The following is a 27,674-nucleotide window of genomic DNA, read 5'->3' as shown; positions in this document are numbered from 1 at the left end:
CCTGCCAATTTTCCACCATTGCATCACTCTTAATCCTCTTCTTCTCTACCTGCTTACCCCAAATGAAATGGCCATCAAAATGTTGCTCCTCTTTGGGATTGAGCCACCCTTCCAAAATAGCTCTCCAAGGACACCAGTATAGAGAAGATCCTTTTGCTGGTGTCTGCTGGCCCAGTCTCTGAAGTAGAAGCCTCTGGAAAAAGGGCTTTTAGATGCAAACAACGACCTCTAAAAAGTTCAAAGCACTGAGATTTAATTGCTTCATTACAGAGCTGTAACTTTCATCAAAGGAAAGGGTGGGGGAAACAGTCTTTTTAAGAGAGACAGAATATCCCCCTGTAATGATATTTTACAAAGGTCTTGAGACAATGGATGGTGTAATGAAAGCTTTGAATTCATTTAATGCTAATGATATAGCAGAATCCCAGATTTAATGAAAACTTTATAACTGTACTCTTTCATCTGCCCATCCTTCATGAGTATCTTTTCATCTCCCTTTCCTTCTTCCTCTTTCCTTCCTTTCTGGCATGATTCCTAAAGAATTCTGATTTCTTCCAGAGAGTTAAAGGGAAACAGACAGATGGATGGACAATGAGTAGGGCAAAAGTGCACCACCTTTTAAAGGTCAGTTGGCCTTTGTATGGCACGATGGAAATGGGGAGCAAAATCCTGCACACGAGCAGAGTCAAGATGTAAACTTGAGTTGAGTTAATGTAATTTTAATTTCTCCTACATGGACTGTGTCGTTCTAGTGGTAAAGGAGCTTTGGCATCCTAATGATGCTATTAGCAAAATAATTGGGAGTGGACCATGACATACTGGTCATAGATGAAGGATCAGATTAAATAGATTCACTGGAGAAGGAAATGGCAACCTATTCCAGTGTCCTGCCAAGAAAACCAGATGGGCATTCACAACTGGGACAGCTGTCCACATATAGCCGGATGATGAACCCCAGGTTGGAAGGTATCTAACAGACTACTAGGTAAGAACAGAAAGCAAGTTCAAATAGCTCCAGTGCTTATGACATAAAGCTGACTAAAGCTGAAATGATGTCCAGCTTCATTTGGGAGCAGAATTTCATTTGCTAAGCGAAGCGCTCATTAAGCGAATCCAACTCGATTTTACAACCTTTTTTTGCAGCGGTCATTAAGCAACTCACCACAGGCATTAAGCAAACCATGTGTTGTTAAGCGAATCACGCAGTTCCCCACTGATTTTGCTTGCCAGAAGCTGGCTGGGAAGATCAAAAATGGTGATCACATGACCACGGGATGCTGTGATGGTCATCAATGTGAACCAGTTGCTAACTGCCCAGATAGTGATCATGTGACCACTGGGACACTGCAATGGTTGTGTGAGGACCAGTCGCAAGTCAGTTTTTTCAGCACTGTCGTAAGTCCTGCCACTCAACAAATTGTTGTTAAGCGAGGATGAACTGTAAATGTCAAGATTTCACACTGACAACCTAAAATGGACTAAAATGGTCTCCTCCCATCAGAGAAGCATCAGATCCTATAGTGTAAAATCATAGAAGAAATGGAGTACCCATGATTATTAATGGAAGGGTGGCAAAGTCAGAGCTTAAATAATAGATTGATCTGAATTAGAACGTAAAGTGAGCCCATCAGTGTCACGGTGATCCAACTCGATGCTCCAATCACAGATGAGGAAGAAGTTAAAGATGAAACAGCTTTATGATGTACAACATCTTGTCAACCTGACACCAAAAAAAGACATCATACCAATTACAGAAGATTGGAATGCTAAGATTGGAAGTAAAATCTGGAATAATGGAAAATTTTAGACTCAGTGTATGAAACGAAGCAAGATACAGACTAAGAGAGCTGCACCAAGAAAATTAAATATTTATTGTAAATCATTTCTTCCAACAACCTAAAAGATAACTCCACACATGTACAGCACTGAATGGGCAACCATGAAATCAAATTGACTATATATTTCTTGGGAGAAGGTGGAGAAGCTCTATTTAGTCAGCAAAAATAGAGATAGGGGAGAGATAGATCTGTCCCCATTGTCATGGTCAGACCATACCCTGGTGGCCCTGAGATTCTCTTATGCCAACCCCCTCCGCAGGGAGGCAGGACCCATTCGATTGGTCCGCCCCCGGCGACTGATGGACCCGGTAGGGTTTCAGAGGGAGCTGGGGGTTATACCCGGTGATCTGCTGCATGGTCCAGCGGAGGCCCTGGCTACAGCCTGGAATAGGGAGGCGGCTGGGGCCTTGGACAGGACTGCGCCTGTGCGACCTCTCTTGTCTCATCAAAACTCCCCGTGGTTTACGGAGGAGCTGAGGGTGCTGAAGAGGGTTAAGAGACACCCAGAGCGCCGCTGGAGGAAGACGAAGACTGAATTTGACCGAACACAGGTAAAAGCCGCCATTAAGGCCTATCTTGTGGCAATAAAAGCGGCAAAACGTCAATATTTCTCCGCTCTTATTGCGTCTGCAGAATGCCGCCCGACGGCCCTGTTTAAGATCACTCGATCCCTTTTGGGGAAGGTGGGTTCAGCAACCCACCTACAGGGCCATGCAGAGGAATTTGCTGAGCATCTGCAGGACAAAACCGCTCGGATCCGCTCCAAATTGGACTCCAGGCGTGAGGCGTGATCTGGAGAGATACCAGGGGAACAGGCTTACCCAGTTATCTGGGAGCAGTTTGATCCTGTTGGACCTGACGAAATGGACAGGATCCTACAGACAGTAAATGCCACCACATGCCATCTAGACCCGTGTCCCTCCTGGCTAGTAAAAGCAGGCCGGGAGGTCACATGTGGTTGGGTCCATGCGATGGTTAATACATCCTTGGGAGAGGGGGTGTTTCTGGTGGCCTTTAAAGAGGTGTTGGTACACCCCCTCCTCAAGAAGCCATCGCTGGACCCTACTGTTCTGGACAATTTTCGTCCAGTCTCCTACCTCCCCTTTCTGGGGAAGGTGGTTGAGAAAGTGGTGGCTTTGCAGCTCCAGAGGGTCCTGGAGGAAGCGGATTATCTAGACCCCTTTCAGTCAGGTTTCAGGCCCGGTTATGGGATGGAAACGACATTGGTCGCACTTATGGATGATCTCTGGTGGGAGCGGGATGGAGGCAGTGCATCCATCCTCGCTCTCCTTGATCTCTCAGCGGCTTTCAGTACCATCGACCATGGTATCCTTTTGGGGCGGTTCAGGGAGTTGGGGGTGGGCGGGGTAGTTTTGCGCTGGTTCACCTCCTTCCTCCAGGGCCGATCCCAGTCGGTGTTGATAGGGGAGGAGAGATCGGCCCCATGGTCCCTTCTTTGTGGGGTGCCACAGGGATCAGTACTCTCCCCTCTCCTTTTTAACATCTACATGAAACCGCTGGGCAAGATCATCCGTCACCATTGGATGAGGTATCATCAGTATGCTGATGATACTCAATTGTATATCTCCATCCCGGGTGAAGTAAGTGATGCCGTGACCACCCTCTCCGAGTGTCTGGGGGCTGTGGAGGCCTGGATGGGTAACAACAGGCTTCAACTGAACCCGGTAAGACCGAGTGGCTGTGGGTTAATGGTTCTTCTGTATCCAGGACATTAACATCTCTGGTTCTGGATGGGGTTGCACTGCCCCAGACAGACCCGGTGCGTAACTTGGGGGTCCTCCTGGACTCACGGCTCCTGCTCGAAGAGCAGGTGGCAGCCGTGGCCAGGAGGGCCTTTGTGCAGCTATGTGCTGTGCACCAGTTACGCCCCTTCCTGGACCAGGAGGCCCTTCGAACAGTCACTCATGCCCTTGTTATCTCTCAGATAGACTATTGCAATGCGCTCTACATGGGGCTACCTTTGAAAAGGATCCGGAAGCTTCAGCTGGTCCAGAATGCAGCTGTGCGAGCTGTTTTTGGTGCCCCCAGAAGGGCACATGTAACACCACTGCTGCATGAGCTGCATTGGGTACCAGTTTGCTTCCGGGTCCAATTCAAGGTGTTGGTTATCACCTTTAAAGCCCTACATGGCATGGGACCAGGTTACCTGAGGGACCGCCTCTTCCCCATTACGTCAACCTGTCCCACCCGATCGTGCAGAGAGGGCATGCTATGGACCCTGTCTGTAAAAGAATTTCATCTGGCAGGGTCCAGGAAGCAGGCCTTCTCTGCAGTAGCTCCCACCCTGTGGAACATGCTGCCTCCGGAGGTGAGATTGGCCCCATTGCTCCTGGCCTTTCGGTGGAGTCTGAAGACCTGGTTCTGCTGCCTTGTTTGGGGTGGAGAGGGGAATAGATCTACATGGGGATGGTTGTTATAGACCACTCCTCCCACACTTGGACTGTTTTAGATGTTTCATCGCTTGGATTTTTTATTCTTTATTTTTATTTCTATTTATAGCATTTTTATTGTATTTTATTTTTTGTATTATTCTGATGGTTTTAATCACTTGTTGTAAACCGCCCAGAGGCCTCCGACAGGAGGAGATGGGCGGGGATAAATTAGATAAATAAATAAATAACAAATAGTACCTATTACTGCCTGTGGCTCAGATCATGAATTCCTTGCAAAATTACAACTTACAGTAAAACAAAAATGAAATCACTGGTCTGGCAAAATACTGCCTCAGCAATCTTCCCTACGATGATGCAGTGAAGATAAATAAGAGATTTAATAAACTAAATTTGACCTGGTTACGCTGTCAAGTCTGGGGGTCTTTGGGAATGGGAGACATTTGTTAGATGGCTCCACTATGACTGACATTCTCTCTTTCTCCATGGGGTTGGTATATTTTATAATTCTATAATTTTGCGATAATATTCTTTCAATAATCATTTATCTTTTTAATTATTCACTGTTTTTATCTTATGGTTGTACGCCACCCAGAGTCGCCTTGTGTGAGATGGGCAGCCGTATAAATGTGAGCAATAAATAAACAAACAGAGTGTTTGAGCCGCTCTGGAGTGAAATTTGTGACATCACTAAAGAAGAAACAAGCAAAAATATTCCAAAATGCAAAAAGCCAAAGAAGGTGAAATGGTGGTCTGCTCTTACACTGAAAACAGCCGAAATAAGGTGGAAAGCAGAAAGCAAGAGACAGAAAGGGAAAAAAAATATTGAACTAAATAAAGAAAAGACAAGGCATTGCATCTAAATCAGCAGTGCAATGAAATTGAGGGTAATAATTGAATAGAAAGGGCAAAGAAATTCATTGAAGAAAATCACAAAACATGTTATGTGAAGGTGGGTATGATAAAAGACAAGGCAAAGTTCTACTGGAGAAAGGAGCTATGAGGTGGTGTGAATATAGAAAACTGTACATAAAGGCTCCATAATGACAAATATGGAGATTTGATCACTAATCTACAGCCAGACTTCTAGAAACTGAAGTTGAATGGGCCCTAGAAAGCAGTGCTAATAACCAAACTGCAAGAGTTGATGAAATGTAAGCAGAAATGATTAGAAGCTTAGAAAATGATGTTCTTAGTGCTATTCTCAGGAGACACTTGAGCCTGAACAGGTGAACTCTGATTCAGATAAGCCCGAGACCACACACCAGCAGCTATCAAGGGCTGTGCCAAGGAAATCAGCATGCCTCCTGAAGAGAAAAGAGCAGCAAGTCCTGCCAGCAGTTAGGGCTATGTAAAAATAGGCTCCAGACCCTTGCCCCTCTGCTGGAAACTGCTCTGTGACCCAGCCCTGTGTTCCCATCACTCTTGTTCCTTGCCCTGCATTTGAACTGGCTGATGGAATTTTCTGGTACTCAAACCCCGGACTGTTGTAGATAACTCTTGCGGTTCTAAATCTGTTCCTTCTCTGTAATGGCCTGTGGGGAAGACCTTGGGAGATGGGGGAAAGAAATGGTGCCTAGGGAATGATCAGTTAAGGGAGGGCATAGCCTGCTGCTGCATAATGGGTGGAGAAAGAGGCTCAGAAGGGATCTTCCGAAGTTCTTAGGCTGTAAGAGAGACGGTGGGAGATTTGTACTTCCAGACTTGCAAGATTCTGTTAACGTAGCCTTACAATAAAGTAATATTAGCCCATCTGGTTGTGTTCCCTGCCTGGTCTGCCTGGGTAGGCTGACATTCTCTGTCTTCAGTTGCTTCAGTTTACAAGGCAGGTGCTCTGGCTGATTATTTGCTCAATTCCCTGCTGTTATCAGGAAGTTTATGGCACAACAATAGAGACTTCCTGACTTGGAATTGCCTGACCAGCACAGGACAAAGGAGATCGTTCCCCTTCTCTGTTGCCTTCCTCTCTTCCCCACCCTTTCTCCCTCCCACAGTGTGAACTCTGCCTTTAGCTACGTGCTTGCTGCCGTCTTCAAGGGCAGCAGTGATGCTCTCCAGCAACCTTGGTGGGAGGCCTTGAGGAACCTGCACTGTATGTGAAAGAGAGGCAGGTAGCAGAGAAGGGCAAAAACCTCTTCCTTGCTCTTCACTCCTCTGACCCCAAGCACAAAGGTAAGTGTAGGTTGCAGAGACAGTGGAAGCTACCAATAGGAATATCAACCTTGTGAAATAGGGGAGAAATGGCTATGGAGACTCATAGCCCCGTGGCCAGATGGGAAGGGGAGGATGATTCAAGAGGATCAGAATGTTCATATAGAGCAGTGTTTCTCAACCTTGGCAACTTCAAGCTGCGTGGACTTCAACTCCCAGAATCCCCCAGCCGCCATGGCTGGCTGGGGAATTCTGGGAATTGAAGTCCACGCAGCTTGAAGTTACCAAGGTTGAGATATAGAGGAAGTCCTGTTCCACTTCCCACAGGAAAAATGCTACTTTCCTGCTGGCAGGCTGGCTCTAAGATGGAGGTCTAGTCTGAAGATACATCCTCCATGATAGACAAGCAGGCCTTCTGGGAGCTGTGCAAGAGAGATGTGTGGATGGTCCCTATGACAGATCTAGACAAACTATTAAAGTGCAGAGGCATCACGCTGACAAAAACGATATGTGTCCTCAAGGCAGTGGTGTCCAGAGGGGGCATTAAAAAAAAAAAAGGTAGCAGAATCAGCATTGCAATGCAAGTCCTTCCCCTTTTGTGCATGCACACAATCCCGCTCCTGCCATCTTGCCTTTTTAGACACCCACCCCCAGCAGATGTCACTGTGGCAAAGCCGTAGTCTTCCTAGTTCTAACATACAGCCGTGGAAGCTGGACCATCAGAAAGGATGAAGCAAGAAAGTTGAATGCCTTTAAATTGGGGTGCTGGAGAAGATTATTGAGAATACCTTGGACTGACAGAAGAACAAATCATTCAAAGTCAGTTGAAGTAAAACTGCATTACTCCCTGGAAGCGCTAATAATGAAGTTGAAGCTTAAATATTTTGGATCCATAATGCAAAGGCAAGAGTCATTGGAGAAGATCCTAATGCCTGGAAAAATCCAACGCAGTGGGGAAAAGGCTGAAAGAAGACTGGAGGACTAGATATGATCATTGATGACCCAAGAAGGAGCTTCAAGAACTCAAAGAAGCAGCTTTTGACAGACAATCTTGGCAACATTATGTCCATCAATTCACAAAGAGCTGGAAGCAACTGAATACCTATTTAAATTTAACTAGTTAGAATGATTACCTCTGTGTATTTAATTATTTAATCCCATCTGCCGCACTAGAAAATACAATTCAGTGGAAATTTTTCAAGGAGCTTAACACAGCCAAGCTTTTTCAGGGAGCACATGAAAGTGGCTGAAGTTCTGCACCCCTGTCCTAAAGAATGTTCTGTTTTCCTTTTCATGCATAGCTACCTAATTCATGCATCCTAAAGATGTCTGTAAGCCAGAAAGCAAATATTTTTGATGGAAAAGTCAACTTTTAATCTTGCATGCATTTTCAAGCCCTTCTCTCCTAATTAGGAAACCGAGACCCTTTGCAAGACAAATATTTGCAAGGGAAATGCCTTGCCGATAGTTGCTGTTGGCTGATTAGGAGAACTGTACACCAAAAAAAGTAACATTTTTAAACTTGACCTTTTTTCCTTCCAAGCAAGCTTGGGGATAATGGAACTTCAGCTCATCCCAGGGGCATTCATGTGTGGGAGCTCAAAACGGAGAAGATGGCAGTTGCAACATTGCAGTTGAAGCCCCGTGCCTTGATGTGTGTACAATGTCAACACATTTCTATACAGTGTCAATGCAGTGTCACAAGTGCCATCTTGTCTGTTTTGACCCACATCCCAGATTTAAACCCATTAGAGTGCAAGACGGAGAAAGCTGTGGCAGGCTGAAAGATTTTTGGTTTTTGAAGAAGCAAGGTAGGAAGAGTATTGATACCTTTGAACTCTGGTGTCGGAGAAGAGTCCTGAAAATATCATGGACAGCCAAGAAAACAAATCATCCCAGAATCCTCCCTCAAGGCACAAATGACCAGGCTCAGATTATCCTACTTCGGATAAGCTATGTGAAGATCTAGTTCTCTGGAAAGACTCTACTGCAGGGAAAGATGGAAGGAAAGAGAAGAAGAGGACAACCAGCAGCCAGGTGGATGGACTCAGTTACAGTAGCAACGGGGGCACCGTTGGAACAGTTGAAGGACCAGGTTAGGGACAGATTATCATGGAGAAAATCTATCTATGTGGTTGCTAAGAGTCAATAATGGCTTGATGGCACGTAATCAGCATCAATCATCTAATTTTTTTTTTTTAATGTTAAAATAAAGTACACCTTTATCCCTCCTTGCCCAAGTGACTACATTTTAAAATCGACCCCAGTTCCATTTAAACTAGGGGATCAGGGAATGTTTGAATTGTAAATAGAGCATTCTGGCTGTAAATCAGAAATGCTGAAAATGGACAGATTCAAATTGTTGAAGATGCCAGGTGATGTTTGATATAATATAAAAGCCATTTATTTACTTATTTATTTATTTGATTTACAAAGGCAAGGGTGTACTTCAAGGAGAGGGCTAAATGAAATGAAAACCAAGAGACAGCAGCAGAGACATCCAGGAGGTGGGGAGGTTTCAAAAATATCAAGATGGCATGCCTAACACACATTGAAAAAGGGGCAGGACTTTGATTGTGTGGTCAGAGCACCATCTTGACTTTTTTGACCTCCCCATGTATACCCCTGGGCAGCAGCAGCAACTTTTAGGAGCAACAGATGCTTTTTCATATTTTTCAGAAATTAAAACCGGGGCCTCCCGAGCTATTGCCCCTCAGTGAAAGGAAATGTTGAAGACAATCTTTTTCTGAAAAAAATTCAGATAAAGTCTTTGTCTTTCTCACATTCCCTCCCCCCAGGAAAAAAGGAACTTTTCAGATACTCTTCTTGAGGCTGGTAAAGACTGTTCATTTTATCTGAACACCGCAGTGTAATCAGCCATTATTTCTTTCCCAGAAAATGTTCTGTGGCCTTAGATATAGTCTTGAGCGATCTCCAACAGTCATAAGTAACTAAATTGTAATTTTTCAAATCAGCCATGACTTGATTCAAGCTGACGCACTGAGATTCAAAGAGGACGTGATCTTATTTTAGTTTGCAATTGAAGGTCAAATGGCTTTGATGTGAGCCAAATCAGAAATGCTATTGAAAAAAAAAAGTCCATTGGCTTCAATAGTTCAATAGGGAAGCATCAAAATGCCAGTAAGTGCTTCATATTTTTTTAACAGCATATATGGTTGAACCGTTAAAGGACATTGACACTGCCAGGTTCAGCTGGATATCTTCAAGGGGTGCACTGAAATGAATGCTTGAATTATTCTAAGACAGACATAGCAGTGATTTGGATTCTCCAGCAAAGATCTTAAGTTTTGCTGAACCAAAGCGGAAAGTGTCCTGTTCTAGTTTTATTTTATTTTTTTAATAAAAACTTCAAAAAGAACATAACATATAAGCTGTTACTTTCCCATTACTTCTCAGGATTGCAAAGTTTGGCATGGCCCTGCAGGTTGACTTGTGAATTATGAGGGACCTGGGAGGATATGCTTCCTCTGATCATTGGGGTTATGAGGATGGTTGAAGGTTTAGTATAGGTGGTTGTCAGGTTTTCTGTTCTTTTAATTTTGTGATGGCACCCAGAGTTGTTTGGAGAGGGGCAGCTTAGAAATACAATAAAATAAATAAATTAACTAAATGATTTTGGACTTACCCTGGCCATAACCCTTTTCTCATTGGCAGGACTTGGTTGTATAAAATAGCAGCTTGCTGACAACCCTTTATGTAAATTAGTTCATTAGCAGAAGTGAGAGAACCAGGTTGGCACTCCAAGATGCAACGCCACAGAGACAGGCAGGTCACCGAGGAAGAGGCTGGCACAGAACAAGTGGCTTTTGTAGCCATGCTATCTTTTTTCTCAAAAACAGTAAATGTGTAGACCAGTCCCTGCAAATAGTCACCTGGCACTCACTCATTCACGGTTGAGATGCTTAAACCATTCCCAATTGATGTCAGGTCTTTGAGGTAGACCAGACGAGGAAACGAAGGTCACGCAGGCTAACACTACTTTTATTATAAGGTTATAGTAACAGAATCTTGCAAGTCTGAATATATGTTCCCCTTCCCTCCTTTTATCTTCATGGGAATTAGGGAGGTCTTGCCTGAAATGCTTTCTCGGGTTACAGTTCTGGCCCGGACTCAGATTTCTTTTATCTGACCATTGTCTTGGTTGTGGCTCTTCCTCCTGTTCCTCAAGATTATTCCTTCTATCCATTAGTAAAGGTAAAGGTTTCCCTTGACGTAAAGTCCAGTCGTGTCTGACTCTAGGGGGCGGTGCTCATCTCCGTTTCTAAGCCTTAGAGCCGGCATTGTCCGTAGACACTTCCGGGTCATGTGGCCAGCATGACGACACGGAACGCCGTTACCTTCCCGCCGAAGCGGTACCTATTGATCTACTCACATTTGCATGTTTTCGAATGTATCCATTACAGAATTTAAAAATAAGACTTGACCCTTTTCTCTGGAAAAGGCTATAATGCTGGGAAAGGTAGAAGGAAAGAGACAAAGAGGATAACCAGCTGCAAGGTAGATGGACCCAGTTACTATTGGGAGACCTGAAAGAAAAGGTTAGGGATAGATAATCATGGAGAAAATCTATCTATGTCATCACCAGGAGTCAAAAGCAGCTTGATGGCACATCATCATCATCATCATCATCGTCAAGAGGGTGTACTGGACAGGACAATCTTGACCCTCTCTTGCCAATGCAAAAATTTAACATGCCTTTGGCACCAGAGAGGGCAAAGTTAAAGCTTGTATCTGCCACATGAATGAAACTGAGAGCTGAAAGAGGGAATGGTGCCCAAAGGCATGTTTGCTTTGCCATCCCTTAAGATCTCTGATAGGCAAGGAGTTGAATGAGGTGATAAATGTCATGGGTACTCATGTCAGAATTAGGGAGCCTATCACAGCATTCAATCCTTTGTTGGATTCTCCATATATAGAAGTAAAGTTGCTACACAAATATTATCTCATAGATCCTCAGGAGCAGGAGAAAAGCCACTGAGCCTGCAAGGAGCTTCATAAGACTATGATGCATTTCAAAGCTCCCTGATTCCATTCATTGCTTGAAAGTAAGTCCTTGTGTGACTCTCCAGTTTGCTTCAGTTGGGGAACCTGAGTAGGCTGACCATATTTCCTTGAGACAAAAATGGAACATTGGAATGGCAAAATGGGGCAGGGCCAGGCGATGGGCTGGATCGGCAGGCAGGAACTTCTCCGGTTTTCTTGGGCTGGGAATCTTCAGATTCCTTCGTTTGCGAGAGGCAAGGCTGGGCTGGAGAGTCTAGTGAACAGTTGCCCCTGACAAGTCATTCCTCCTCTGACTATGCTATTACATTCTTTTCTTCCTGCCATTTCAAGGCAGGAGCCAATCAGCTCGCCCTTTGATCACCGCCTATCAGCTGATCCTGTTTTTTCCTTTTTAGGTTTCCCGCCAGGTTGAGCTCTGCAGCTTTTTTCCCACCATTTCTGCTGAGCTCCCCCTCCTTCCACTCAAAGTCAGACTGCCTTCTGACAGGTTCGCGGGAACTTTCACATTTTTAAGTAAGGTTTTTAAGAAAACAAAATGGACATTTATATTAAAACAACGGGATGGTCTGGAAATGTTTAAAAAACGGGACTGTCCCATTCAAAACGGGATGTATGGTCAGCCTAAACCTGAGCGAAGCTTCCTCAACTCAAAACACTCTTGAAGTTTTGCATGGCTCTAGTCATTTTTAATACACAAAGATGGACAATGATCAAAGACAAGGGTAAGGTTCATATTCACCTTACTTTACCTGAATTGAACTTAAATTGAAATGGAATCATCTGGGGTTTGCCTTGATGTAGCTCATGACTGTTGGAGCGGGGCCTGAGACATTCCCAGTGAAATCAAGAGGAAAAGAAGTGAGTTCTCAAGAGAGGAATGAGATGCCTGGCAAACCTGTGTTTTGCCTGATCCTATGCTATCCAACCTTGCATCTAAATCTGTGTTTCTCCAGCCTAATCATTGGGAAAAGGAGGAACAGGAATAATGCCCTGGGATCCAGTCAAACGTGTCTGAGCTTTGCAAAAGGTTTAATTTATCAGAGTGAGGAAGAGACAATATTATTGACATTTTGCTCAAGGGGAAATGTCACAGGATTGATCTGTGTGACTGAATGCCTCTTGGCACAGGAAGTGGGGCGGGGAGGGGAGGGAGAGGACTGTCAATAGCATAAATTTCAGCAAATGGCAAGTAAGACACTTGTCTCTGTCAAAAAGTATGATCAAAGTCACATAATTCCCATCAGTGTTATTGGCATGCAGGAAAGTACAGAGCGTAATGAGAAATGTTATAAGGATGTTGAGAAAGGATTGAAAGAATCATAACGTCATGGAGTCGGAAGGCACCTCAGAGGCTATCTAGGCTAATCCCAGTTTGTGCAGCATCTGCTAAAGCATTTTGATTGAATCATAGAGTTGGAAGGAATCTTGGAGGTCATCGAGTTCAACCCCCTGCTTGATGCAGGGTCTGTTAATTCAGAACAGCTGGGATGGGAAGGTATATGAAGCAGAAAAGCAATGTATCATAAACGACAAAACAAAATCTGCTTATTGTTGGTATATTGTTTTTTCTGCTACAGAGATTAAGGTTACTATGGTAACAAATGATTTTGGCAGGGTGAAGAGGTTGAATTTAATCATCCTCTTTTTAGGTGATAATAGTTACATTGCCTGAGGCAAAGGCAGCTTGCTTATTACTTAGTTCCTTCTTTTTAGGCTTGCAGAGAGTATGCTTCTGAGAGAGATCTCTCCTCTCAGCACAAAGCCTGTAAATATGTTTTTTGTGCTTTCTGTAAATACATTTATTTTTATAGAAATGCCTGGTGTGTGACTTTTCTGATCTCTCCTGGGCCAAATGCTTTCAAGCACTCTGCCAACACTTATGGGCACATTTTTTTTCTAGTAATTCCTTATCATTTTGTTTCCATATAGGTGTGTGATTTAATTTTTTTTTTTAAAGAACATTCCAAAAGTTTTTTGTGACTTCCTTTTCTTATACCTTCCTTTTCTTGTATCTGATTTCTTTTTAACTCAAATACATTTTTTTAATCCATTCAATTGTGTCCAATTCTCAGAGACTGCTTGGTCAAGTCACTGAGGTTATCTTAGCAAGGTTTTTCAGAAGTGGCTTGCCCTTGTCTCCTTCCTAGGGCTGAGAAAGAATGACTGGCCCAAGGTCACCCAGCTGGCTTTGTGCCTAAGGCGGGACTAGAACCCAGAGTCTCTTGGTTTCTAGCCTGATGCCTTAACCACTATAGCAAACTGACTCTACTCACATATATACTTAAGTGCTTACTTTTGAGTTTCCAGGCATAACTTGAAAGTGTGGAAGAGCCTCCCCCAACCAATCCTGGCTGCAGAATTCTGGGAGTTGAAGTCCACACATCTGGAAGATGCCCAGGTTGAGGAATACTAGTGTGGAAGTGCTCCATAGGAAAAAAATGTATCTAAAATGCCCAGAAAATTGGATTCAATGAGGTTGTCCACCAAGAAATAGTCTCTTTCTAACCTTCTGTCCTGCTCATGGAATCAGGAAGTTGGATATGTTTCTTTAGAGCCATCATATCTAACTCCTTCGTGATGCTGGATATCCAGGATCATCAAGAACATCTCAATGGATATCTGCTTACTCAGAGCCTGAAGCTCAACAAAGAGGTGAATTTGGTTGCTGGGCTGTAGAATGAAATGCCAGGGCTTATTCCATAAAGGTGGTCCAGGTTATTGGATTTTGAGCAGCCTACCTAGTGTTGCATTCCATATGTGGGCAAGACAAAGACCTCAGCTAGGCCAGAACAAAACAACAACAACAATAACAACCAAGAATTAACTTCCATTTAAATTAAATTACACAGTTTGATCATTCCTGTGAGAAGAGATAATCCCTTGATCCCAGTCAATATCAGGATTGTGTGTTCCCAATTCCAAATGGATTGGTAATGTGCAAGGAGGCCATGGCCTAGATTCAAAATAGGAAATCAAGTACCTCCTCTGTAGAAGTACAAAGTTTTCAAGATTGCTTTCAAGACCTACGTAGCAGCAGAAACCACACAGATTTCAAAAAGGCATCTTCCATGCATAATCTTGGAAACTGTAAGAGTAAATTCCCAGCCAGATTCACAGTGAGTTAATTAAGATGGAGTCTCTCTTAATTGCTTTCTTCCTGCTGTACTCCCAAGTGGGCTGTGTTCCCTCCTCTCACTTAAACTGCACTCCCCTGCTTCCTCCCATAGGCTCACACACTTCCTCTGTCCCATGATATTAAAAGCATAACGTGGCCCTTCAGATAGACCAAATGTTGTATCTTCCTGTCTGGCTAAATGGTTCTATTGTCAAACTGCACTTCCCATCAAGATGCTTCTCTGAAGCTTCCAAATCAGTCTTCCTGCATGATTCAAGTCCATCATGAGTTCTGATCCTGTCTTCCCAGGAACCAGACAGCCCGTCTCTGCCTTCTTCTTCCATCCATTCTTCCATCAGATCATTAAATTCATGTTTGTGTCAAACTGGCTTGGGAGCCCTGCCAGACTCAGGAAGAGGAAGGCAAGAGTTGACAGAAGTCTATCCTGACAAATGACTCATTCATGGACTGTGAATACTTGCTTCTGGACTGCAGCCAGCATTGATGGTCCAAGAAACTAAAAGCATTGCAGGTGTCTGTGCAACTGTTGTTACTCAAAGCTTACTAAGGAGGCAAGAAGGAAAATGGGGAGGAGCTTTTGGGCAGCATCCAACTTCTGCTTCCCAAGACCTCTTCCCCTTGAGAAGCCACAGTTATGTCTGCAAGATGATGAGTGCATCCAAGGACAACTGGAGGGGATGGCAGAAATAAATCTAGATCTTCATAGCTCATTATGAGACTGATATGTGCAGTGTTCTACACAGATTGTTTAGGGCAGTGTTTCTCAACCTTGGCAAATTTAAGATATGTGAACTAAGATAACTTGGCAACCTTGGCAACTTTAAGATGTATGGACTTCAACTCCCAGAATTCCCCAGCCAGTATGAAGATCTCCAAAAACTCCAATGGATGGCTGGGGAATTCTGGGAGTTGAAGTCCACACATCTTAAAGTTGCTGAAGCTGGAAAAGCACTGGTTTGGGGGCATGCACTAAATGGGTGCTTATTGGAGTGTTATTTAAGAAGAGAAGCAGCAGATTCACACTATCTCTAAATCATGTCTATTATTCCCCATCAATATTATAGGGGGGGGGGGGGTTCCCCTGTTGTTTCATCCTGGAACAGTCACTTGGTATTCTAGCCAATCAGGGAAAATGTAAAGAATGTAGTGATTCTGTAAACCCACATTGTTTTGGCCTGGGATGACTAAGCTAATTGAGAGTGAGGGTTTAGTTCAGTTAGCTAAATCAAGCTAACTAAGAGTGAGGGTAATGCTGAATGGTGCAATTTTTTAAATTCCCTTTGGAGCAAATTCTGAGAAAAATCACCAATGAGAAGGTGCTTTTCACAGCTGCCGAACTCTGTTGGAAGAATGCCATTACTTTTCAGCACCAGACTAAAAATACTGTAATGCCCCACTGATTCTTATTTTAAAAGCTTTAAATAGGACAAAAGAGCTCATTTTTATAGGACTCTTTCACACAGTTAATCTCAGCCAACAGGATTGCTATTCTATTATTTGACAAAATCGTGTCCAATAAAGTTGCCTTGTAGCATAAAGGTCTTGGCATTTAATGTTTGGTAGGATAAATCCCACATGGATCTTAAGACAGAAGAGAAAGAGTACGGTTTAAATTAACACTCTTACAAAGCCATGTCACTGGTTGTGTTCCCCATTTAAAAGTGATTTCCAAGTATAATATCGGTTTGCAAATAGATGATCCACATGAAATTGCTTTCAAATCTTCTCCAAAGTGAGATACAGAGTTAACCCTTAGTATCCACTTATTCCAGATGCACATGGGGAAAATAGTTCCTTGTGGAGCAGTTACCATGTCCAAATAAAACAGGGATCCATAATCCATGACAGCAACGGATGCAATTCCGAAGAATAAGTTGTTATCAAATAGTATTTTTTTCCTTTATCTAAATCTCATAGCAATCTTGAAATTTAGTCTTTAATTTATGTCTGCTTGTTGACATAACAAGTACAACCAAGTAACCAAGAGTGAGAAATAAACAGCAAAGCCCTGCAAATACATACATATATGCCAAATATTGGAAACTTGCAACAATACATTCCCCCAAAGACTGGCAGTTGAAACGGTGCAAGTATGCTTCCAAATGGCAAATTTTAATGTAACACAAGGGGGAAATTTATTGTATACTGTTGGAGAGTAATCATAGTGACTATTTTTAATTTTAATGCAGTGTAAATGTAATGAAATCAAGCCTGCTGATGCTCTTTGTGCGGGTGTGGTAAATTTAGGGAAAAAATTCCAAAGTCCCACTTTGATATGCAAGACCTCAACGCCTATTTTGTAATGTTCCCTTTGTGGACAGGTGCATGGATGAACTGATTTCCAATCCATGTTACTCTTGTGTTGGCTCATTCTTGCCAGCTCTGACCTATTTCCATTCCAGTTTAGGATGTTGGGGTGGGGGAGGATTAAAACGATGATGATGATGATGATTCCATTCAATTGTGTCCGATTCTCGGAGATTGCCTGGACAGGTCCCTGCAGTTTTCTTGGCAAGGTTTTTCAGAAGTGGTTTGCCATTGCCTCCTTCCTAGGGCTGAGAGAGAGGGACTGGCCCAAGGTCCCCCAGGCAACCAGGATTGCAAGGATTGCTGTCACTAAGTGATGTGGTCAAGCTCTATGACCACATCCCTTAACCATGGAAATTCTGGTCCCAATTGCCATCGTAAGTCAAGGACTACCTATGACTTCAAGTCATTGTTGACCCCTGGCAACTGCCTGGATAAGTCCCTGAAGTTTTCTTGGCAGGATTTCGGAAGTGCTTTTCCATTGCTTCCTTCCTGGGGCTGAGAGAGAGTGACTGGCCCAAGTTCCCCCAGCTGGCTTTGTGCCTAAGGCAGGCCTAGACCCCACAGTCTCCCAGTTTCTAGCCCGATGCTTTAACCACTACATCATTATTACTAATTGAATAATAAATAATAAAAAAATAATGTGTTATTTATGGTAATAAGCAGGAGTGTCCACAGGGAGGGGATCAAAAAAGTCAACATGGTAATCATAACCAGGCAATCAAATCCCTATCCTATTTTTATGTGTGTCACAACATAAAAATGGGCTTTGATCCCACAGTTATGTTCACCGTCTTGACTTTTTTGAGACCCACCTTGTGGAAACTCCTGCTCATACGGCTGAGCACAGCCTTACTTCATCCCAAAAAGAACAACCCTGTGAGGTAGTCTGGATTAAGAGAAAATTGCTGGCTCCTGAATCTCCCAGTGATTTTCTAAGGCTTAGCGTGTATTTGAACCTGGGACTCCCCATTCCCCATCTAACAACTTCAACACTACATTACAGCGGATGTAAAATATGTATGTGCAGGTCAAAAAGTTTAGCCTTACATACAACATAAGAAAGAAAGCACATGATTTATTGTTTTGAATGAGATAAATCAATAACTGAAAATTGTAAAAACACCACCCTCTACATATCTACTTAACAGTAAGGTCCATGAGTTCAGTGGAGCTTACTCCACGTCACTGTTTATTCCAAAACACAAAGGCAACCTATATTCTAAGCTTGCAATATACATCCCAGCCACAGATGTGAATCTTTTGGAAGTTCTTGCACATTTTCAATCATTTTAGAACACGGAAGTATTGCTACAGATGGTTGTTAAAAGGGCCAATAAGATCGTTGGTTTCCAGCAGGACATGACCCTGAGAGTCGCTGAGATTCGTTTACAAGCTCATGGTGAGAGCTAATTGCTATTCCTCAGTGCTAACAAAAGATGATGGTACTTAGTCATCTTCTGGAAGCTGGCCAAAAGTGTCACCATGAGAGACACTTCACCTCCTCAAAGATCACACGATTTATCGTGTGATTTATCTCCCTTTTCACAACAGGAAGACCATGCCATCTTCTGTAGCTGATAACCAAAAGTAAAAAGAAGATCTCTCCAGATGGCTTGGCTTTACAAAATCCTAATTAGTCACACCAGGCTGGAGGCAGCTGGACACTTCTGTTTCTTCCCACAGTTCAGTTTAGAATCTGTATGGGGTTAGGGCTGAGTTCGGGCCCGCAACTAGGGTCTGTGTCACCCGGGGCAAACATGGATTCTGTGCCCATTTTGGTACCCCCCAGCACTCATTTTGGCACCACCCCCCCAGCACGGCACCCAGGGCACAAGCCCCGCTCCCCCCCCCCCCAGTTGCGGCCCTGGCTGAGTTGGTGGGTGGATACAGGCAGCGATTTTGTGGGAGATGTCAAAATTCACCACTGACCACCACCACCTCCTTGGACAACTGTGGTGGGAAATACTGTATAATCTTATGCTTCATTTTGCAACTACTGCTGAGACATCGATTTCCTAATTCTCACATGAACCGGAGTGATTGATTGATTGATTGATTATGTGCCATCAAGTCGTTTTTGACTCCTAGCAACCACATAGATAGATCTTCTCCGTGACGAGTTTTCCTAACTTGGTCTTTCAAGTCTCCCAACAGTGCCCCCATCACCTCTGTAACTGAGTCCATCCACCTCTTCCATTTTATGGAAGATGAGGGGGAATCTGAATCTGCCACAAAATCTAAGCTTTAACAATGCTCCAGGAGCAGGGGACCTTCTGCACTTGTTTGTTTAATGACCTTTGCTCAATTTTTGCACTGCATTCTTTGGACTGTCCTGTTTTATGATCAATGGTTTTACAGATGGTTGTTTTATCTCTGCTGTTAAATGAAGATTGTTTTGAAGGTTCTTTTTTTGCTCAGCACTTGGGGCTGCTTTGAGAGAAGTGCTGTAGAAACTGAGAAATGGTAGCAGTACTCAGCATTTAGTATTTAGAAGACATATTTTGGAGTATTTAGTATTTATCACAGGTTAAACAAGGAGCGGGCGTGTAATCAAGAAGCCAGATAGACTAATTGAACTGTGTTGAATTTTGCATGATTAAGTTATTTTATTTAGAAAGCTGGGGTTGCGAGGAAGATATGATGGATATGTTTATGTTTCATTTTGGTCCAGGTCAATGTTGAGTCCAAGCTGATCTTAATAAACACAGTCAGCTCACCTCTTGTGTCCTTGCCGTCTCATAAAGGAAGAACACAGTAGTTGCTACCGTACACTTTCATCACAGGAAAAAAAAAATTGAAGCAGAACAACACACTCAAATGTGCCCCCAAGTATTACATGAACCACCTTATTCCCAATGCATTGGTTCTACTTCAGATGGCAATTTTCTGATCAGGCAATTTCCGGTTCCCAATATCTAAGGGAAGCATGCCAGAGAAAACCTGGATTTGTTTTGCTCCTTCAGGCCATGATTGATGTCAGCTCTCCTCCTGTAGCACAGAGAAAATTCAGCCTGAATTTGCTGCAATGTGCCCCTTTCCCATGATGGTCAAGTGGAAAGAGACCAGAAGCTGGAAAGCAAAAAATCCATCTTGGAACACAATTACCTCCAATAGTTGCAGCCATGGCAAGGTGCTCACAAAGCAGAAGAAAACCAGGAAAAGGGAACAGCGCCCCGCAGGGCATTCAATTAATTAAGTTGGTAAGTGAAGAAGAAACTGCAGCTTCGTGCCAGATGGAGTTATGCAAAACCTGTCATTACTTTAAACAACAACCTTACCAGAACAGAAGCTCAAAAGGGGGAAAAGAAATGCTTTGAAGAAATCACAGCCTTGGCCTCCTTTTTTGCTTGGCATGGCACATGGCAACCAAACATACAGATGGAGAAGCTGACTCAGAGACCTATTTGGAATTTAAGATGGGTTGGCTTAGCAAGACTTGAGCTGAATTGCAACAGGTCTAAGCTGTAGAATGGACTGAAGGAGCTCAATGATTGAGAATCTGGGCCAGAAACTGAAAACTAACCTGAATCTGGAATCATCTGTAGGCAAGAGATGCATTCAACTAACTTTTAGGAGGATTAGGGCCACCAAATGCATGGCAGAAGACCAAAGTAGGTATGAGAAGTTGCAAAGAGGCTGAGAAAGGAACAGGAGGAACTTTAAACATAAACAAGCAACAGATGGAAGGGGAATGTATTAGTAACTTACAAATGGTAGCTTAGCCTGGAGTGGAAAAAAAAACAGCAAAAAGCGGTTCAAAACATTCAAAGAGACTCTACCTTAACAAACTCGTTAATAAAAATGGGCAGGAGGTGCTATCATAGTTTCCAAGATTCTGTATCTTATCCTTCAGGTCTTGCATCAAAACTCCTTATCAGAGCCTGTGAGATTTTTGCTTCTGTGCTTGTGTCCTGCTATAAAAGGCTTGGCGTTGTGGGGGGCTGAGTTTTGGGAGACATGGGGTGTGTCCTTTGTCTATTTCAAAATGTTAGTAAAGCCTCTTTTAGGCAAACGCTATAGTTGACTAGCAAAGTTCTGGCAATACAATCAGAAAAGGAAGGCAGGCAGGCAGGCAGGCCGGCAGGCAGGCATAGCGTAATTCATTAATAGAATTTGCTGCCATAATAATTTAGTAAGAGGGCCGTCAGCTTGGATCAATTTAACCTGGACATTTAAATAAAAAATAGGCTGGTTCTATCAATGGAAATGGCCATTAATCATTGTTACTAAATAATTATTACCACGTACATCTGTTCCTAAATGGCTGAATGCCAGTTGAATACTGTACATCTGTTGGATGTACAGGCAGGAAATTCAACCTAAGAAAGTAACTGTTCCCTAGCAACAGCTGAATTTGATATTTTCAAGAATGGGGGATCAACTGTTATTGTTTCTTCATCCTAGTAATCTTGGGGAGAGACTTGGGTGCAAACTGAAATGGACATAGCATCTAACAGCCTCACTTACCTGTCTAAATACAGCCAGGGCCAAGTCTGAAGTTTTTTATGCATCGTTGTATTCACTCAATCCTTTGAGGTTTTTTTTAAAAGAAGAAACTAGAAAATCTTCATGGCTTGCTGTTTATGACTTTCTCTAATAGATAACATTTTGTATCCAGATATTAATGTCAGTTCTGGAGGTCTGGGTCATAAAATGCTAGCTTACAGATTTGGATGGCAATACTGGATACATTTTAGTGTCATGCAGAGAAAAAAATCCCCCTTTTCCTGCTTGTCCTCATTCAGTTGGGTGAAAGAAAATGTTCTCTTGCAAACGTCTTTCAAATTACTGAAATGTACTTAAATTTTCATGGATGGAATGTAGTATTGTTTTGCTAAGTTAATTACCAGGTAGACAACCTGAGTGTGAGCATAATCTATATCTCATTACACAATTTAATCAGGATTTAAGCACCTCCAGATTAGCTTTTTCAGATTAGGAAGTCTGGATGGCCAAAGAGGTTGCTTAGATGTTGGGAAGATATGAAATGGAAATGACAACAGAAGTAACCATTTCTCCCAGGAGTCAATCCAGCTCAAAGGAACCTACAAGAGAAGTAGGTTTGAGAATAGGAAAATCAGGAATAAAACATCTGAGAAACCACAAGGCAGATCCCAGCATAGCATTAGGAAATTCATACCAAGAGTTAGACGCAATCAATTTTGCACCTCTCACTTTCCTTGAGCTTATTTGAACGATAATACATTGTGAATTCTTGGAAGCTTTGCTGGCTACCTTAGAAGAAGGAGAATCTATTCTTCACCTGACACCTAATCCCTCTTTGGCAAGTGGCATTTTATAGCTACATTCAATATCCTTTGATCTTACCCTGGTGAGGAAATTTGTCCTGATAAATAAAAGAATCCACCAAATTGAATTCCCTTAAAAATTCATCACGCTAATCTTTAGGTGCTCTCTTGCTGCACTGCCATGAATTTCCACTTTAGTCAAGGCAGAATGAGAAGCCAACTTTACATTCCCGATATATCTTTTTGATACAAAGCAAGGGAAGAAGGTTGTGTGTGTGTGTGTGTTTTGGCCAATGCATGAATAACCTGGTCAGATTGTGCGTTCTGAGGATGGTTCACCAACATCAGAAGATATGGTAGAAGCCGCAGTCAATGCTTGATGGCAGTTGATGTGTGAGCAGTAGAACACAAATTGTAGCAGAGTTTGCACGAAGGTGCCTTCTCCTCTCTCTTGGCCCCTGCCTTGTGAGAATCTAAATTCTAACACCTTAATCATTTGCGAAGGCCTGCTGTCACAACGATCGAAACGGAGCAGATTATAAAATGGAATGTCTAGTGCTCTCATCTCCAAGGAAATCTAGAGAGCTCTGTAAATCAACACCACAATCCTTGGATCAAATCAATGGAGCAAGATGAGAGACATAAACTGCCCAGTGCAAGATATGTGGCCTACGTTGCTGCGATTCAGTTGGACAGGGCTGAATCGAAAGAAGTGAGGGCTAAACCAGGATGGGAGAACAGCCCTTCACTCTGTTCCATCTCATGTCTGCATGAGTTTGTGCCTTTTTTAAACTCTGGAAGGCCGTTTTTGCTTTTCTCCAGAGATGCATTTTTATATTAAAAAATTCCATTCTCACCCCTATGGGGAGTATGTGTCTCCCTCAACCTCGGGTCCTCTACCAGAGGCTTGGGAGTTTGAGGGTTCTGAGCAGGATCTCAGCTGTTCCTAGCACTGCACTCTTCTGGACAGAAAGCTCTGATGTTGCTCCTGGAATCTGCTGGAGCCACTCTCCCAGTTTGGGGATCACAGCCCCAAGTGCCCCTACCACCACTGGGACCACTTTGGCCTTCACTTCCCACATCCTCTCTAGTTCCTCCTTCAGGTCCTGGCACTTCTCCAGTTTCTCATGCTCCTTCTTCCTGATGTTGCTGTCACTTGGCACCACTACATCTATCACCACCGCTGTCTTCTGGTCCTTGTCTACTACCACAACATCTGGTTGATTGGCCAGTACCTGCCTGTCCATCTGGATGTGGAAGTCCCACAGGATCTTAGCCCTGTCATTCTCCACGACCTTCTGTGGAATCCCCCATCTGGACTTGGGAGGGTCTAGCCCATACACTGTGCAGATGTTCCTGTACACAATGCCAGCTACTTGGTTGTGCCGTTCAGTGTATGCTGTTCCTGCCTGCATCTTACACCCTGCCACTATGTGTCTGCATGAGTTTGTGCCTTTTTTTAAATCTGGAAGGACATTTTTGTTTTTCTCCAGAGATGCATCTATTTATTTACACACGCACAAACACATTTTTCAAGCAATTTCCTCTAATATAACACATTACCTCTATGCACACATTTCCCTAATTGTCCACATTATCATACAGATGGGTCTGATTGGCAAACCGCATTGCAACATTGGGAAAAGTGCCCATGTTGATGACGTTCACGTATTGTGTAAATGAGGTAAGCGTGAATTAAAAGGCATTTTGACCTCTGCTTTGGCAGGCGGCAAAAACAGTCCAAGAAAGTTTGCCCGCTGAGGTCCAGAAAAGAAGATGGTATCCTGTCCAGCTGTTGCTTTGTCAGCAGAATCTCACTTCAGTGCTAGAGGCTGAAGCGTTACCACACCTAAGGGGTGCAAACTAGGATAAAAGCTATGATAGTTTTTATGGCATGCACAGCTCTGTTCTCATAATAGAGGGACTTGTAAATTTGTAAATTATATTTATAAATAGGAAGGAGTGGTGAGAAGGAGATGTCACAGCTGTATAGTCTCTACTGCCTGAAGCAATTGCCTCATTTAATGTAGAAATGAATCAGATGATGTGCTCCAGAGCCAAATATGTGCCCAAGCAGGGCATCTATGGGAGCATGGTCAAAAAAGTCAAGATGACAACCATATCTGCATGATCAAAGACACCACCTGTAGAGAGCATTGTATGTTATGCTGTTGGCTGGCAAACCACGACAGCTGTGCAAGATGCTTATTTACATTGAACCTTCCTTGAACTTCCATAGTGGATAAGGTTGTAGCAAAAACTTTCCTCACAAGGCAACACGAGCTGTAACCTGAGCTGTGCCAGGAGGCTATCGGGGGTTACATGAGGTATGCATTGCTATTTAGACCAATCAGCCTTCTGCTATGTGAATTACTGTTTTAGTGCACTTGCTTAGCTGGGGGAATAATAAAAGAGAGCTTACGGCTTGAATCGGGCTCTCATCCCGAGGAAGTTGTGTCTGTGCATTCTTCCTACATTCTTCATGAGAGACCACAAGCTCTCATCCCAAGAAAACTTGCAGCCTGTGTATCCTTCATGAGAGACCACCACAACCACCTTCATTTTTTTGACCCTCTTGCAGATACCTATGCCCCCAAGATTCTTGGTTTGTCAGTCTGAGACCTCCAAAGGTCAACGTTCAGTTAATTCAATGACTCAGTTTAAATGGTTAATTAATGTTAAGTTGAGATGTCAATTAAATCAAATTCAGTTTTTCTCTTGGCCACACTCTTTGGTGTGCAGTCCCTGGCACTTCACTCTGAATCCCAAAAAGGTTGTATAACTGGGCTAATAAAAAGGTCATCCCTGGTTCTGAATAATGTTTGTGTAATGCAAGCTATGGAGAGGCAGTTTGGTCTAGTGGTTAAAGGGCTGGACTAGGAGTGGGGAGAACTGAGTCCTAGTCTTCTTAGGCATGGAAGCCAACTGGTTGACTTTGGCCAGTCATTCTGTCTCCAATCTAGGAAGAAGGCAATGGCAAACCACTTCCAAAAATGTTGCCTAGAAAATTGCATAGACTTGTCCATGTAGTCACCAGGAGTCAAATCTGACTCAAAGGCAAAAAAAAAAAAAAAGGCAGAGTATAGGGCAAGGCTGGCTGGGGAATTCTCAGAGTTGAATTCCACACATCTTAAAGTTCCTAAGGTTGAGAAACACTGGAATAAGGGAAGTTTGCTGTTTGGGCAGATGGGCAGATAAACTTCAGGTTTTATAGCTGAATCCAGAATGAAAGGATAAGAGGATTTGCTGGAGGAATTTTCCCATGGTGCCATGGTTGGAACTACAAGCCCCAGAATCATCAGCCTGGTTTTGGAAGCCTGTCTTGAGAGTTATAGTGCCACATTATAGCAAAACAGGTAAGCAGAGCTGTGACAGGACTCCGTATCACCAGACACAGAAATATGAGCCTTGGGGGCTGATAATGCTATCCTCAAATATAATCCAAACCTCATAAGCCTACAAGTCTTCTCTGGCTAGATTTTAATCGGAGCCAGAGGAGAATTCACCACATTTACTCTTCCATCACAAGCAATTAATCTCCCAATCCCCAGCCACTTATCGATACTGTAATGACATCCACAGTAGCCATCCGGAGAAGTCTTTGCTCTTCAGATCTACTTGCATCTGGTATGATTACCGCAGTGGGTCAGGTTGCTGTGGGGAGACCCTCAGGCAAGTGGCCCGGTAAACAGAAAGAAGGTCTGAATATGCTTGAGGACTGCTATAACTGTAATTGCTGAACCCTGGTAAGACAGAGTGGCTGTGGGTTGGGGGCTCCTCAGTATCTGGGAATTTGCCATCTTTGGTTCTGAATGGGGTTGCACTGCCCCAGACAGACCCAGTGCGGAATCTGGGGGTCCTCCTGGACTCACAACTCCTGCTTGAGCAGCAGGTGGCAGTGGTGGCCAGTAGGGCCTTTGCCCAACTTCATGTTGTGCGCCAGTTATGCCTCTTCCTGGATTGGGAGGCCCTCCAGTCAGTCCCTCATGCCCTAGTTATCTCCCGTATAGACTATTGCAATGCTCTCTACATGGGGCTACCCTTGAAGAGCATCTGGAAGCTACAGCTGATTCAGAATGAGGCCGTGCAAGCAGTCTTGGGTGCCCCAAGGATGGCACATACAACACCTTTGCTGTGCGAGCTGCATTGGGTCCCAGTTTGCTTCTGGGTCAAATGCAAGGTGTTGGTTATTATCTTTAAAGCCCTACATGGCATGGGGCCAGGCTACCTGAGGGACCATCTCACCCTCATCACATCGACCTGTCCCACACAGTCTGGCAGAGGGGGCATGTTACGGACCCCATCCATGAAAGATTGTCGATTGGCAGGGTCCAGGAAGAGGGCTTTATCTGCCGTGGCCCTGGCCTGTGGGACACTCTTCCCCAGAGGTGGAGGCAAGCCTCCATTCTCCTAGACTTCAGGAAAGGAGTGAAGACCTGGCTGTGCCATCTCTCATGGGGCATGAGGAGATGTAACCAACCATGGTGGTGGTTATCACCCTGACGTCACTCCCATAAATTAAGAACTTTTTAACATCTACGCCTTGGTCTATATTATTTATTTAAGAATGTTGTTTTATTGTATTTTAATTGGTATTTATTTTTGTTTTTATTGTAAACTGCCCTGTCTCTCTTTGAGTGAGATGGGTGGTGACTAAATTTGAAATATAATAATAGTAATAATAATAATAATAATAATAATAGACTTTACATGGGGCTGCCCTTGAAGACCACCAGGATACTGCTAACTCGAGTTCAGCAGGCTGTATGGCGTACGTAAGTGTGTGTGTGTGTGTGCGAGTGTGTGTGCATGTGAATCTCTAATGGGCTGTGAGAATAACCCCGAGGAACGGGAGGAAGAGCTGCAACCAAAAAAACAGTCAGATAAATGAAATTTGAGTCCGGGGCAGAAATGTAATTTGAGAAAACACCTCAGACTTGACCTTCCCTAGGAGTGAGGCCCTTTCAGCCTTGCAAAATTCAGTTACTGTAACCCTATAATAAAAGTAGTATCAGTATTCATAACTTTGGTTTCCTAGTCTGGTCTCCCTTGAAGGGTTGACCCAATCCAAGCAGCACAATCAGAGCCCCATCCCTTTGTGCATGCAGTGTCACTGCACATAATACACAAGGGGCAGAGTTTCAAACATCTTGCCCGTTTTGAACCCCCACCCTCAAAAAATAGGTGTCACTGCTATAGTTCTAAAGTATTATTATAAAATGTTAACGTTCTTGCATTCTTATGTATTCATTGTTCTTTCATTGGTTTGTTGCCGTCGCTCCTGTGCACCAGCTGGAGACTTTTAAGACTGAGGCGCTTTAAATATGCTATCGAGTAAATAAGTATGTGGGGTGGAGGACGGCTTCTGTGAAAATGGAAATGTGCTGGGAGCAAAAGGCCTTTGAAAATCCTCAACTGCTGAGCCAAGAAATCATGCAGGACTATCGGAGGCAACCTTGCAAGGGAGGGGTCATTCCGCTATAGCCTCAAGCTCAAAGACCTTAGACTTTTTAAAACTTATACATATTAAAAAGCTGCCTCAAGTTTTTTAGAA

The sequence above is a fragment of the Candoia aspera genome, chromosome 1 (assembly GCF_035149785.1).
Source record: "Candoia aspera isolate rCanAsp1 chromosome 1, rCanAsp1.hap2, whole genome shotgun sequence".
In the NCBI taxonomy this organism is placed as follows: Eukaryota; Metazoa; Chordata; class Lepidosauria; order Squamata; family Boidae; genus Candoia; species Candoia aspera.
This window is presented reverse-complemented; position numbering follows the sequence as displayed.